At 39.9% G+C, this 13603-nt stretch overlaps 1 non-coding gene across 1 annotated transcript; it reads left to right on the forward strand.

Moving 5' to 3' along the window:
- Positions 1 to 3282: 3282 nt before the first annotated feature.
- LOC122003205 lies at positions 3283 to 3389 on the forward strand. Its single transcript, XR_006117862.1, has one exon. It is a non-coding gene; the product is annotated as a small nucleolar RNA R71 (small nucleolar RNA).
- Positions 3390 to 13603: the final 10214 nt, after the last annotated feature.

The following is a 13603-nucleotide window of genomic DNA, read 5'->3' on the forward strand; positions in this document are numbered from 1 at the left end:
GAGGAGGAATTGATTTTGGTCTCCCGATGAAATTAAGCTTCCCGTGTTCGCCCCGAACACCCAACTTAATTTATCAATAATAATTCATACCACTAAAGAATTATTATTGAACTACCACACAAATCCCAAATTACATTTTGGGCTCCTTCTTATTATGAGTGTGTTAGTCTCCCTGTGTTTAAGATATAGAATGCCCACTAATTAAATGAGTTACCGACAACTCACTTAATTAATATCTAGCTCTAAGAGTAGTACCACTCAACTTCATTATCATGTCAGACTAAGTCCACCTGCAGAGTTTGCATGATAATCCTTATGAGCTCCTCTTGTGGACATCATCAACCTAGATTACTAGGACACAGTTTCCTTCTATAATCAATAACACACACTATAAATAATATCATTTCCCAACTTATCGAGCCTCTTGATTTATCGAACTAAATCTCACCCATTGATAAGTCAAAGAAATAAACACTAGATATATGTGTTTGTTATTATATCAGGATTAAGAGCACATACTTCTATAATAACAAAGGTCTTGTTCTTTTATTCAGGCAGTATAAAAAAACTTACCTTAAATGGTCCTGCTCAATACACTCAAAATGTACTAGTGTAATTTTATAGTTAAGATAGACTAATATCAAACTACACTACGACTATTCCAATGGTTTGTTCCTTTCCATTTTAGTCGTGAGCTACTATTTATAATTTATAAGGAATTGATAACATGATCTTCTGTGTGTGACACTATACACCATGTTATCTATAATATAAATTAATTGAACAACTACACTTAGCATATAAATGTAGACATTTGACCAATGCGATTCTTTATTTCAAAATAAAATGTTTACAAAAGGCTAGGCTTTTAGTATACACTCTAACATGCACGACCGTGCTGATTTGCATGGGCGTAGTAACCTTCTCCTCAGTCTTATTCACACGACCATGGCTGAGACATGACCAGATTCTTCTTCTTCTCGGGAAATTCTGCAAGATTGTGCTAACTAGCACGGGCAGTGCAACCTTCTTCACTGTATTTCTCGCACGACCAAGTGTGAGACACGGCCGAGACATTTCTCCTTCTCTGGAATAATCACACGGTCGTGTGTGAGACATGGTCGAGTACATCTCCTTCTCGGATGGGTTCACACGACCCATGCAAGTCACACGGTCGAGTGCTCCTACTCCTCTACGACCTTTACACGGTCGTGTGTGGTACATGACCAAGTCTTGTTTTGCTCCACATGAATTATTTTACTCCTTCCCAACTTCTCCAATGCTTCCATGCCCATGAAGTAATCATGGCCAGCTCATGAAAGTGAAAAGCAATCTGAAAACAAGAATAACAACAAATTTAAAAGTACTACTAATGAAAGGAAAAACTTGAACTGAAAATACTAAAGAAACCCTTGGGTTGCCTCTCCAGAAGCGCTTGTTTAAGGTCTTTAGCTCGACCGATCTCCTTGATCCATTTCTCGTTTTCTTGCCCTGGGAGGGCAAATGTATTTTTCATTTTTGTTGGGAGGCCTCCTCCCAACATCACTCGCCAGATCGAGTTCCTTATCCGGTGGCCTCCCGTGAGGATGGAAGTTCCAATCCTCTAGTTTTGTAAGTTTCCACATCACTACAAATACTCACCAAGAGAGAATAGACATGGTTAGGAGAATTCGATAAATTATATTCCAACCTTTCCTTACCAATTACCAATGAAAGTTTATGGTTTTTAACATCAATAATTACTCCAGCTGTAGTAAGGAAAGGCCTTCCTAAAATGATAGGAATTTTTGGATCTTCAACCATGTTAAGTACCACAAAATCTATGGGAATTATAATTCCACCAACCTCTATCGGCACATCTTCAATAATGCCCATAGGATATCTGCAAGAATGGTTAGCTAATTGTAGTTCCATGGTAGTAAGTTTCAAGTTTTTGAGACCTAATTTATTACAAATTGAATATGGAATGAGGCTAACACTTGCCTCCAAATCACAAAAAGCTTTTTCTATGAATTCAGCTCCTATATTGCAAGAGATATGAAAGTTTCTTGGGTCTTTAAGCTTTGGGGAAATGTTCTTCTCGAATAAAGTACTGCATTCCTCAATAAGTGTTATGGTCTTAATGTCTCCCCTTCTTCTCTTATTTGACATAATGTCCTTTAAAAATTTGGCAAACTTTGGCATTTGTATGATTGCATCAATTAAAGGAGCTTCAACACAAATTTCTTTAACTTTTTCCAAAAATCTGCCAAACTCTTCATCTTTTTTCAGCATCACTAATCTTTGTGGAAAAGGGACTACTTGTTTCTGTGAGTTAAGTTGAAGAGTCTCTTCAACCTTAATGGTACTCTCCTCATCTTCTTGAATTTGAATGGGTTCGGGTGCTGGAGAAGAGAGCTCTTCTTCAGTTTTCATTCCCTTTGGAGCAGTCACTTGAGGATTACCCAAGGTTCGTCCGCTCCTAAGCTCAATTCGATTGCAATGCTCTATTGGATTGACATAAGGTTTTCTAGGAAATTGTCCTGGTGCTCTTGAAGATGATGAAGCTAATTGGGCAATTTGACTATCTTGAATCTTTTGATGCTTATCAGAATTATTCATTCTCTGAGTTAGCTTCAAAATATCTTGCTTCATTTCATTTTGATTGGTGATAATTTCCTCAAGTATTTTCTTAATTTTTGAAAACTGATAGCCCTAAGAAGATTATTGTTGTTGCTGAAAATTTTGTTGCCCGATTTGGAAATTCAATCTACCTCCCACAGATGGTCCTTGTTCTTGATTATTTCTGTAGAAAAAATTTGAATGATTTTCCACCTAGGGTTGTATATGTTTGAAAATGGATTGTTCTGTCTCTGATTAAAACCCATGATAGCATCACATTGCTCTAACTGATTTATTTGTGTAGAAATAGCTCCCAAAGGACATGAGTCTTGAGAATGATCAAAACTTCCACATGTTTCACAGCAGCATACTATGGCATTTACCGTGTTAGAATTTGTTCCCATATTTTCTAGCTTCTTAGTAAGAGTATCCAGCTTTGCAGTCATTAAGGTAATTGCATCTATATCAAATTTTCCTGATGCTTTTGTTGGGTTTGTATAAGAATAGCCTCCACTTCTTTTAGTTGCCCATTGATGATGATTCTGTGCTACACTTTCTATGATTTCTTCGGCCTCATATAAACTCTTGTTCATAAGTGCCCCTCCAGTAGCTGAATCTAGGGACACCTTAGTATGATAGTTAATGTTGTTATAAAATGTGTGCAACACTAACCATTTCTCTAATCCATGATGTGGGCATTATCTGAGCATATTATTCTATCTATCTCATGCTTCAAATAAAGATTCTGAGTCGAATTGTCTAAAACTTGCAATAAGATTTCTCATATGAGCTGTCTTGCTAGGAGGCTAGAACTTGTCTAAGAATTGCTACTCACATTATTCCCAAGTGGTAATGCTATTAGGGGGTAAAGAATCCAACCATTGTTTAACTCTATCTCGTAAAGAAAATCCAAACAATAATAATCTCACTGCTTCGGAAGGAACACTATTCATTTTCATAGTACCGCAGATTTCATAAAAGACTTCCAAATACTGATTAGGATCTTCATGCGGTCCACCTCCAAATTGCTTTTGTTGAACCATAATGATTATTGCAGACTTGATCTCAAAATTATTTGCTTCAACAGAATGTCTTGTAATACTTGAATGGAACCCTCTGGCATAAGGTGTTGCATAATCCTTAAGTGATCTATTTGCCATATTTGAATGTTCTCGTTCTTCTTGATGTCTTCCTTCTATAAAAAGTTCTATCAATCTCAGGATCAAGAAGAAGTAATTCACCTACAAAGTTAGATCTTCACATACAAGAACAAGATTAAAGAATTTGATTCTCAAAGAAAAATAAAGAATGGGAAGAATTTAATTTACAAAAAGAATAAAAGAATAACGAATGTAAAGAAAGAATGCAAGAAAAGAATTTTAGAAAAGAATTAGAAAACTAGTTACAAGTTAGATGTAAGAAAAGAATAGAAAAGAAAAGCTTAGACTAACTCAAATGATAATCTCTAATGTTATAGACGCAGTCCCCGGTAACGACGCTAAAAACTTATTATGTCACCGCAAGTGTATGGTTATGTTGTCAGTAATACAAAGAATATCGAATCCACAGGGGCTGATTATAATCACTAAAGATGTCTCAAAGTGAATTAGCTAAATAATCGGGAAAAAATTATATGACCTAAGAATCAATCAGTGAATATAACTAAAAGGGTTAAATGTAGAAACTTAGTTTTGTAAAGGTTGTAGGAGATTTCGTTTCTTTGTGATACTCATTAATGTGAAAAGATCTTCTAATCCTATCATCAATTGAATTGTATTTGTAAGAAGTCACCGGTTATTTCCTGCAGAAACACCAGTCAAGGACTCTTATCTAAATCTTAAGTAATCAAATAGTTATGATCCCTATGAAGTCCTTTTAATGGGGCAGCCCAGTCACAACGCCCCGCGGTCATACAACATAGAAATGCATCACTAATCAATTCACATTAAGATATAGAATTCAACACATCAATCTATCATACTTCTTTGTAGATTCTTATTTCACCCCTCAAAGTTATCCCCTAAATGTCCGTTTAATGGGGTAACCCTGTCATAACGTGTTAGTTAGAGCCCTAGAGCCAATCATTTGATGATTGTATTATGGACTTGTTGTATCATATTCTTATATTAATAAAGGCATTTGTTTTGGTTATTATGCTTACTTGTATTGGTACCAAATAAACTAAGTATAATAGCGTCCTTGAGTAGAAGGTTCTCACCTATATCAATCGGTTAGTTGAACCGATAGTGAGATGATATAGGGAACACTACTCTTAATCATTCCTAGTCGAGTGTTAACATTTAGGGATAATATTAATGCGACGAGACTAGCATGTAGGTCAACTCGATGACTTGATCTCACAAGTCATGGATATAAAGATATCAAGTTGACACATGGGTATGCATTGGAGAATGTATACTGAATGACCCGCCATGAGAAAGTATCATGGATCGTTATATGAGTGTCATATACTTTCTCATTTGGCTATTAGAATGACTACTAGTCCTTGGACCTGAAGTCACCATGGATCCCTACATAAGGAGTTATGTACTTTAGTTTCGTCAAACGTCACCCGTAACTGGGTGGACTATAAAGGCGATTACTGGGTATGTAACAAATTATGCGGAGGGATGTGAGTGATGTAGATGAGATCTATCCCTCCTATATGACGGGAGTGACATCGATATTCTTGATAGAGTGAGACCACGAAGTGCATGATCATGCCCAAATGAGTCAATATGAGATATTGAGCTCATTTGATTTAGAGAGTCTACTTGGAGTTCAAGATTTAGATTGATTAGAGGATGACACGGTCTATGCCTCATATTGATCAATCTAGATGTCTAGGATAGAAGGACACTTGTCATATATTGTGAGGAGTCACAATTAGTAGTCACAAGGTGATGTTGGATCTCAACATTCTTGTAACTTGGGTAGTAATGATGTGTTGCTAGATACCGCTCATTACTTATGCTCCTAAATGAGTTTAGGGCATTGCCAACATTACAAGAACCTATAGGGTCACATACTAAGGACAAATAGATGGAGATTAGGTTCATATGATGAACCAAGAGGATTAGATTCATTTGATGAATCAAATTGGATTAAGAGTAATCCTAATTGGGCTAATTGAGTTGGACTCAAATTGATTGAGTTGGACTCAAGTTGATTCATGTGTTCAATGAGTCTAATTTAGATTATGACTCATTGAATCACTTTAATTAAATGAATTAGATTCATTATATTAAATTGGCTTGAATTAAATGGTTGGATTAGATCAACCATGAGAGAGATTAAGTCAAGTTTGACTTGACTTGAGAGAAAGATGAAGAGTCAAGTTTGACTTGACTTTATGCCATCTCATTGGTGAGTTGGCATTGAGTGGGCCAATGATGATGCTCCACATCATCATGGTTGCTTAAGTGAGATGCCACCTCATGGGAGCTACCAAGAGTTGTGACTCTTGGCATTCCATGGAGGTTACAACTCCTCTTAAGTGTGGCCGACCACTTTATGGGATTGAATGAGTTTCATTTTACAAGTGTAACTCTCATCTTCTTCCTTGCTCCAATTCTTCTCTCCCTCTCCTCATCTTGCCGAACCTTACTAAGGTGCTAGCACACTTTAGTTTGGTGATCTCCTTCTTGTGTTCGTGTGGATACTTCTAGAGGGTTGTCTACTTTGACAATCTTGAGATCTAGCACCATTGGACGAGCGTGATTCGTGAAAGGCACGTATCAAGGGTAAAACTCATGCTCTAATGTAGATCTAGAGTTTGTAAACTCGTACTCATAATGTTTTCGAAGTTTTATTCTTCTCACGGATTCGGTGGCGGGGCTTTCGGGGTTTCCGCGACGCGAAAAAGCAGTTTTCGCGACCCGAAAAAAACCCAACAGTGGTATCAGAGCCACGTGCAAAGCTTGTACGAGTTTAGTTTTTGTTTTTATGATAAAAATTTAGTACTGTATTTTTCTATAAATTTCTGATTTTTATGATTTTTATGGGTATTTTTCTCGTAGAAGCGAAGCACAAGTGTTTCGACACTTGTAGGCTTCGACTACCGAGAAGCTTTTTCCGAAACGGCAAGGTTTCTCCCCAAAACTTTTTGGGACAGCGGACTAAGGCGCTGTAGGATCGCTTAAGGACACTCGCGATGGTTAGATCGTGGGTAGGGGCACTGCCCCTGGCCCGGCAAGGGGATTCGTTCCGCGATTGCGCCCGAAAATCGCTAAACGGGACCGCCGAGAATTTTTACTCGTAAAAATTATAAAAATTGGTATTAAAATTTCAGAAAATTATAGAAAATACATAATTTAGAATTATGTATAATTTGTGATAGTCATGGTCCAAAAAAAGACCCAATTGGATTGGTATATTTTGTGTTGTAATTCATAATACGGCCTGCGTGCCGTCATGTGATTGTGTGTGCTGTATTTTTGATACGCGACCTGCGCGTCATGCCTTTCTCTATTTATTCTTGTTGTAAATTAGTTTAGACTCGAATGTATCTCAAGTTTCAAAATTGTAATGTATAAAATTGGAGACGTGGAAGGTCCACTCGAGACGGAGTTACGAGGAGGGCACGAGCAACACAAGATGGTCAAAGGGAGGAGCTTGAGAAGCTGTTGACCCTAGGTTGACCATCCGATCTTCTCATTGGCTTGAGAAGATCATAGTAGGACCATGACTAATTACAAATTAATTTAATTAATTGCTTGTGTGTATGTGATGCATAATTAGTAATTAATTAGTGCCTAACGATTAGATTAGATCTAAATCGTGTACAAGATGCACCCTTTCGATTAGATTAAATCTATCACGTATTTGATACACATCGACGATTAGATTAGATCTAAATAGCGTCAACTCTAATGCCTACCATGTCGTGATACCTATCACTACCTCGATCACATGTGTTATTGAATCTGCCAAAGCAGAGCAACACATATTATCTTGGTAGGGTACGGAGGGACAATCTTGGTCCCGCTTATCAACGCATGGGCGAATACAAACTCAATTAGATTGAGTATTCCTAGTTAACTCGGTTGGATCGAGTACAACTATAGGCATTCTTCCAATGGTTGGAAAGATAGGACATAAATCACATTTATATTAATTCTTGGGCGTATTAGCCAAAGCTAACTCAAGTTTTAATATAACTACGGATAATGATCCTATAAATAAGAGTTGCATAGAGATGTAATTGGTAAATCGTTACCTACCGATCATACTAAATCTTGGGCGTATTAGCCAAAGCTAACTCAAGGGTTAGTATGATGTGGATCTTGTTCCACATGAATTATAGAATTCAATGGGAGCATCATTTAGTTAAAGGCCTAATTAAATGATTTAAAAGAATATGATATTTATTTTCTGCATTTTTCTGTTGTAGATAACCATGACGTCGAATACGAACACTTTCTCCCTACGTTTTGTCCTTGAGAAGGACAAGCTCAACGGAACAAATTTCCTGGACTGGTACAGGAACTTGAGAATAGTTCTCACCCAGGAACGTAAACTGTACGTTCTGGAGTAGCCCATTCCGGAGGCTCCTCCTGCCAATGCCACGCGAGCAGACAAAGATGCTTACAAGAAGCATCAAGATGACTCATTAGTTGTGTCCTGTCTAATGCTCGCGACCATGAACTCTGAGCTTCAGAAGCAACACTAGTTAATGGGCGCTTACGATATGGTTGAACATTTTCGTCAACTGTATCAAGGACAAGCGAGGTATGAGAGATTTGAGATCTCAAGGGAACTGTTTTAGTACAAGATGTCAGATGGGGCTCCCGTAGGCCCATATGTACTCAAAATAATTGGGTACATAGAAAACCTACAGAGGTTGGGATTCTCGCTTGGCCAAGAGCTGGCCATTGACCTGATCTTGCAATCCTTACCGGATAGCTATAGTCAGTTCGTTCTAAACTACAATATGAACGAAATTGACAAGCCACTGCCCGAGCTGCTTAGCATGTTAAGAACTGCTGAGCTGAACCTTAAGAAGGTAAAGCCCCACTCTGTTCTGATGGTTCAGAAACACAAGGGCAAGGGCAAGCCCAAAGGCAAGGCACTGAAGCCTGAAGAAGGGGTCGCCAAGGATGCTACCTGCTTCCACTGCGGTCAGACCGGGCACTGGAAGAGGAACTGCAACGTGTACTAGGAATATCTTAAGAAGAAACGAAGTGAGACTTCCACTTCAGGTATATATGTTATAGAAGTCAATCTATCTATTTCTTCATCATGGGTATTAGATACCGGATGTGCATCTCACATTTGTACTAATGTGCAGGCGCTGAGAAATAGCAGGGCATTGGCGAAGGGCGAGGTGGACCTACGCGTAGGCAATGGAGCACCGGTTGCTGCTGTTGCTGTAGGGACTTATTTTCTATCTCTGCCCTCTGGCTTGTATTAGAGTTGGATGATTGTTGTTATGTGCCTGCATTAAATAAGAACATAATTTCAGTTTTTTATTTGGACAAGAAAGGTTTCTCTTTTATAATTAAGGACAAATGTTGTTCTATTTATTTAAAAGATATGTTCTATTATAGTGCACCTCTGATAAACGGACTCTACATTCTAGACCTTGAAAGCCCTATCTATAATATAAATACCAAGAGGTTCAAGTTAAATGACTTGAACCAAACCTATCTCTGACACTGTCGCTTAGGTCATATAAATGACAAGCGCTTATCCCAGCTCCATAAGGATGGTTTGCTGGACTCATTTGATTTTAAATCTTATGAGACGTGCGAGTCATGCCTACTAGGCAAGATGACCAAGACTCCCTTTAGTGGGCACAGTGAGAGAGCGACTGACTTGTTAGGTCTTATACATAGTGATGTATGTGACCCTTTCAATGTCGCTGCTAGAGGCGGTTATAGGTACTTCATTATATTTACTGATGACTTCAGTAGATATGGTTATGTGTACTTGATGACACATAAGTCTGAATCCTTTGAAAAGTTCAAAGAATTCAAGAATGAAGTACAGAACTAGCTTGGCAAGAGTATTAAGATACTTCGATCAGATCGACTTGGAGAATACCTTAGCCATGAGTTTCGTGACTACCTAGCTGAGTGTGGGATTCTATCCCAACTCACTACTCCTGGAACATCACAGTGGAATGGTGTATCCGAAAGGAGGAATCGTACCCTATTAGATATGGTACGATCTATGATGAGTCACACAGATCTTCCGACATTCCTTTGGAGCTATGCTCTAGACACGACAACTTTTATACTCAACCGAATTCCATCCAAGGCCGTGATAAAGATAGCAAATAGGATATGGACTGGGAGAGATGCCCAGGTGTCTTTCATAAGGATTTGGGGTTGTGAGGCTTACGTTCGACGTCAAGTCTCAGACAAGTTAGGACCCAAATCCGACAAGTGCTACTTTATTGGATATCCCAAGGAAACTAAGGGATATTACTTCTACATTCCCAGTCAGCACAAGGTAGTTGTGGCAAAGACTGGGGTCTTTCTAGAAAGGGACTTTGTTTCTAGAAAGACTACTGGGAGTACGTTCGATCTTGAGGAAGTTCAAGATGTGGACCATAGCACTGAAGCCTCGATGGAAGTTGAACTGGAACCACAAAGTGTTGTGGATGATGTTGTTCCACAAAGAGAGGAACAACAACCAGTTCATGTAGACATACCTCTTTGCAGGTTTGATAGAGTACGTCATCAGCCTGAGAGATACTCATTTCTCTTGTCTGACCATGATGACGTTGTGCTCATAGAGGATGAGCCTACCACCTATCAAGAAGTTGTGATGAGACCAGATTCCGAGAAATGGCTAGAGGCCATGAGATCCGAAATGGAATCCATGTACACCAACCAAGTATGGACTTTGGTTGATCCACCTGAAGGGGTAAAACCCATAGGGTGTAAGTGGGTCTTTAAGAGAAAGACTGACATGGATGGACTTATCTATAAGGGTCGCTTGGTCGCTAATGGTTTCAAGCAGATTCATGATATTGACTATGATGAAACCTTTTCTCCAGTAGCGATGTTTAAGTCCATTCGGATCATGCTTGCTATTGCAGCTTACCATCACTATGAGATATGGCAGATGGATGTCAAAACCGCGTTTCTGAATGGAAACCTACTCGAGAATGTGTACATGACACAACCTGAGGATTTTGTAGATCCACAGCATACTAGCAGAGTATGTAAGCTGCATAGGTCCATTTATGGACTAAAGCAAGCTTCTTGGAGCTGGAATCTTCGATTCGATGATGCAATCAAACAGTTTGGTTTCATCAAGAACGAAGATGAGCCTTATGTCTACAAGAAGGTTGTAGGGGATATAGTTGTCTTCCTCATATTGTATGTGGATGACATACTACTCATTGGGAAGGACATCCCTTTGCTTCAGTCTGTCAAGACCTGGCTAGGGAGTTGCTTCTCAATGAAGGACTTAGGTGAGGCATCCCGCATTCTAGGGATACAGATCTATAGAGATAGATCTAAGAGATTGCTTGACCTAAGTCAGAGTACATATATTGACAAGGTACTCCTTCGTTTTGCCATGCAAAACTCCAAGAAGGGATTTCTGTCGATGTCACATGGCGTGAGTCTTTCGAAGACTCAAGGTCCCTCTTCTAGAGAGGAGAGAGACCGCATGGATCAGATCCCTTATGCCTCAGCCATAGGATCTATCATGTACGCCATGCTATGTACTCGACCTGATGTCTCATATGCTTTGAGCATAACGAGCAGATACCATTCAGATCCAGATGAAAGTCACTGGATAGCGGTCAAGAATATTCTTAAGTACTTAAGAAGGACTAAAGAATATTTCTTGATATATGGAGGCGATGACGAGCTAGCGGTAAAGGGTTATAATGATGCCAGCTTCCAGACCGATCAGGATGATTATCGATCGCAGTCAGGGTTTGTATTTCGCATAAATGGTGGTGCTGTGAGCTGGAAGAGTTCGAAGTAGGACACAGTAGCTGATTCTACGACAGAGGCCGAGTACATTGCTGCATCAGAGGCAGCAAAGGAGGCAGTTTGGATCCGCAAGTTCATCACTGAACTTCGGGAGGTTCCTAGCATTGCTGACCCCATTGAGCTCTATTGTGACAACAATGGAGCTATAGCACAGGCGAAGGAACCTCGCTCACACCAGCGGACCAAACATATACTACGGCGCTTCCATCTCGTTCGAGAGATTATCGAGAGAGGAGATGTGAAGATATGCAGAGTACCTACAGAGGCTAACATCGCAGATCCCTTGACCAAGGCTTGGGCACAGAGGAAGCATGATGGTCACACTAGGTCATTGGGGCTTAGAGCCTACACTGATTGGCACTAGTGCTAGTGGGAGATTGTTAGTTAGAGCCCTAGAGCCAATCATTTGATGATTGTATTATGGACTTATTGTATCATATTCTTATAAAGGCATTTGTTTTGGTTATTATGCTTACTTGTATTGGTGCCAAATAAACTAAGTATAATAGCGTCCTGTAGTAGAAGGTTCTCACCTATATCAATCGGTTAGTTGAACCGATAGTGAGATGATATAGGGAACACTACTCTTAATCATTTCTAGTCGAGTGTTAACATTCAGGGACAATGTTAATGCGACGAGACTAGCATGTAGGTCAACTCGATGACTTGATCTCACAAGTCATGGATATAGAGATATCAAGTTGACACATGGGTATGCATTGGAGAATGTATACTGAATGACCCGCCATGAGAAAGTATCATGGATCGTTATATGAGTGTCATATACTTTCTCATTTGGCTATTAGAATGACTACTAGTCCTTGGACCTGAAGTCACCATGGATCCCTACATAAGGATAAGGAGTTATGTACTTTAGTTTCGTCAAACGTCACCCGTAACTGGGTGGACTATAAAGGCGATTACTGGGTATGTAACAAATTATACGGAGGGATGTGAGTGATGTAGATGAGATCTATCCCTCCTATATGACGGGAGTGTAAAATACCGGAAATAGGTGAATATGAATAAGGGAATTTTTTCGGAATTTTTGGACATTTTTTCGGGAATTTTTCGGAGCTCGTACGGACGAGTTGACGGGGGTAAAAACGGGGCCCGGAAAAGCCTGTTTAGGCTACCCCATTTAAGTGGGGAAAAGTTGATTTTTCTTTTTTAAATTCTTTTTCCTTTTCTCTCTCGCCGAACCCGTGCCGCGCCCCTTCTTCCTCTCCGTTTCTCCTCTGCCCTAAACCTCGCGATTCCTTCTCCTCCACTGCCCTAACCGGCGCCGCGGGGTTCCTTTCCTCTTCCTTTCTTCACTGCCCTAGCCGGCGATGGCCGCCCCCTCTGCTACGACTTGGCAGCACGATCGTCAGCCACCGAGCGCCACTCGTTGTACCCGGTGCCACCATTCCTCCTTTCCGGCCATCGTCGAGCTCTAGTACTGTGCTCTAACACCGACACTAATCTCCCTCCTCTGCTGCGATTTGGGAGCACAACAACCATGCTCTAGTTTTAATGGTGTTGCATTTCCTCTCTTCCCTTTGTCGGTGCCTTGTTCCCGCTGCCGCCAGCGACGCCAAGCCCTAACTGGCGATAACCCTCCGGCACCTTCTGCCCTGGCCTCCAGTCGGTTGTGCCTCTCGAGTGGCCTGCTCTGCTGTATCACATCACCACCCATCTCTGTTTTGGTTTCTGCCAGCATGGAAGGAAAGGGAAATTAGGTAATAATTCTTGTTCACTTGTACCACGATGTAGGATTTGGTACCTTACTGTAAGGACTCCTGATTAATTGATTTTGGGATTTGTTTTCTTCTGGATGGCAGTGGACGATTGGTCTGAAGTTGCTGGATTCCAGCCAACACAGCACAGAATAGCTGGTTATTTTCTTGATCACCATTTTAATCAGATCAGTGTAAGTGTTTTCGGCCAGTGAATTTCTGTTCTGTAGATTTGGATTTTTAGTTGTGTTAGGAAGAGATGTTTATGTAGGTTGATTAGGATCTTATCCTATTGGTCGTTGAGATTTTATTTAGCTATTCATTGAG

This window comes from Zingiber officinale, chromosome 7A (assembly GCF_018446385.1).
Source record: "Zingiber officinale cultivar Zhangliang chromosome 7A, Zo_v1.1, whole genome shotgun sequence".
NCBI lineage: Eukaryota > Viridiplantae > Streptophyta > Magnoliopsida > Zingiberales > Zingiberaceae > Zingiber > Zingiber officinale.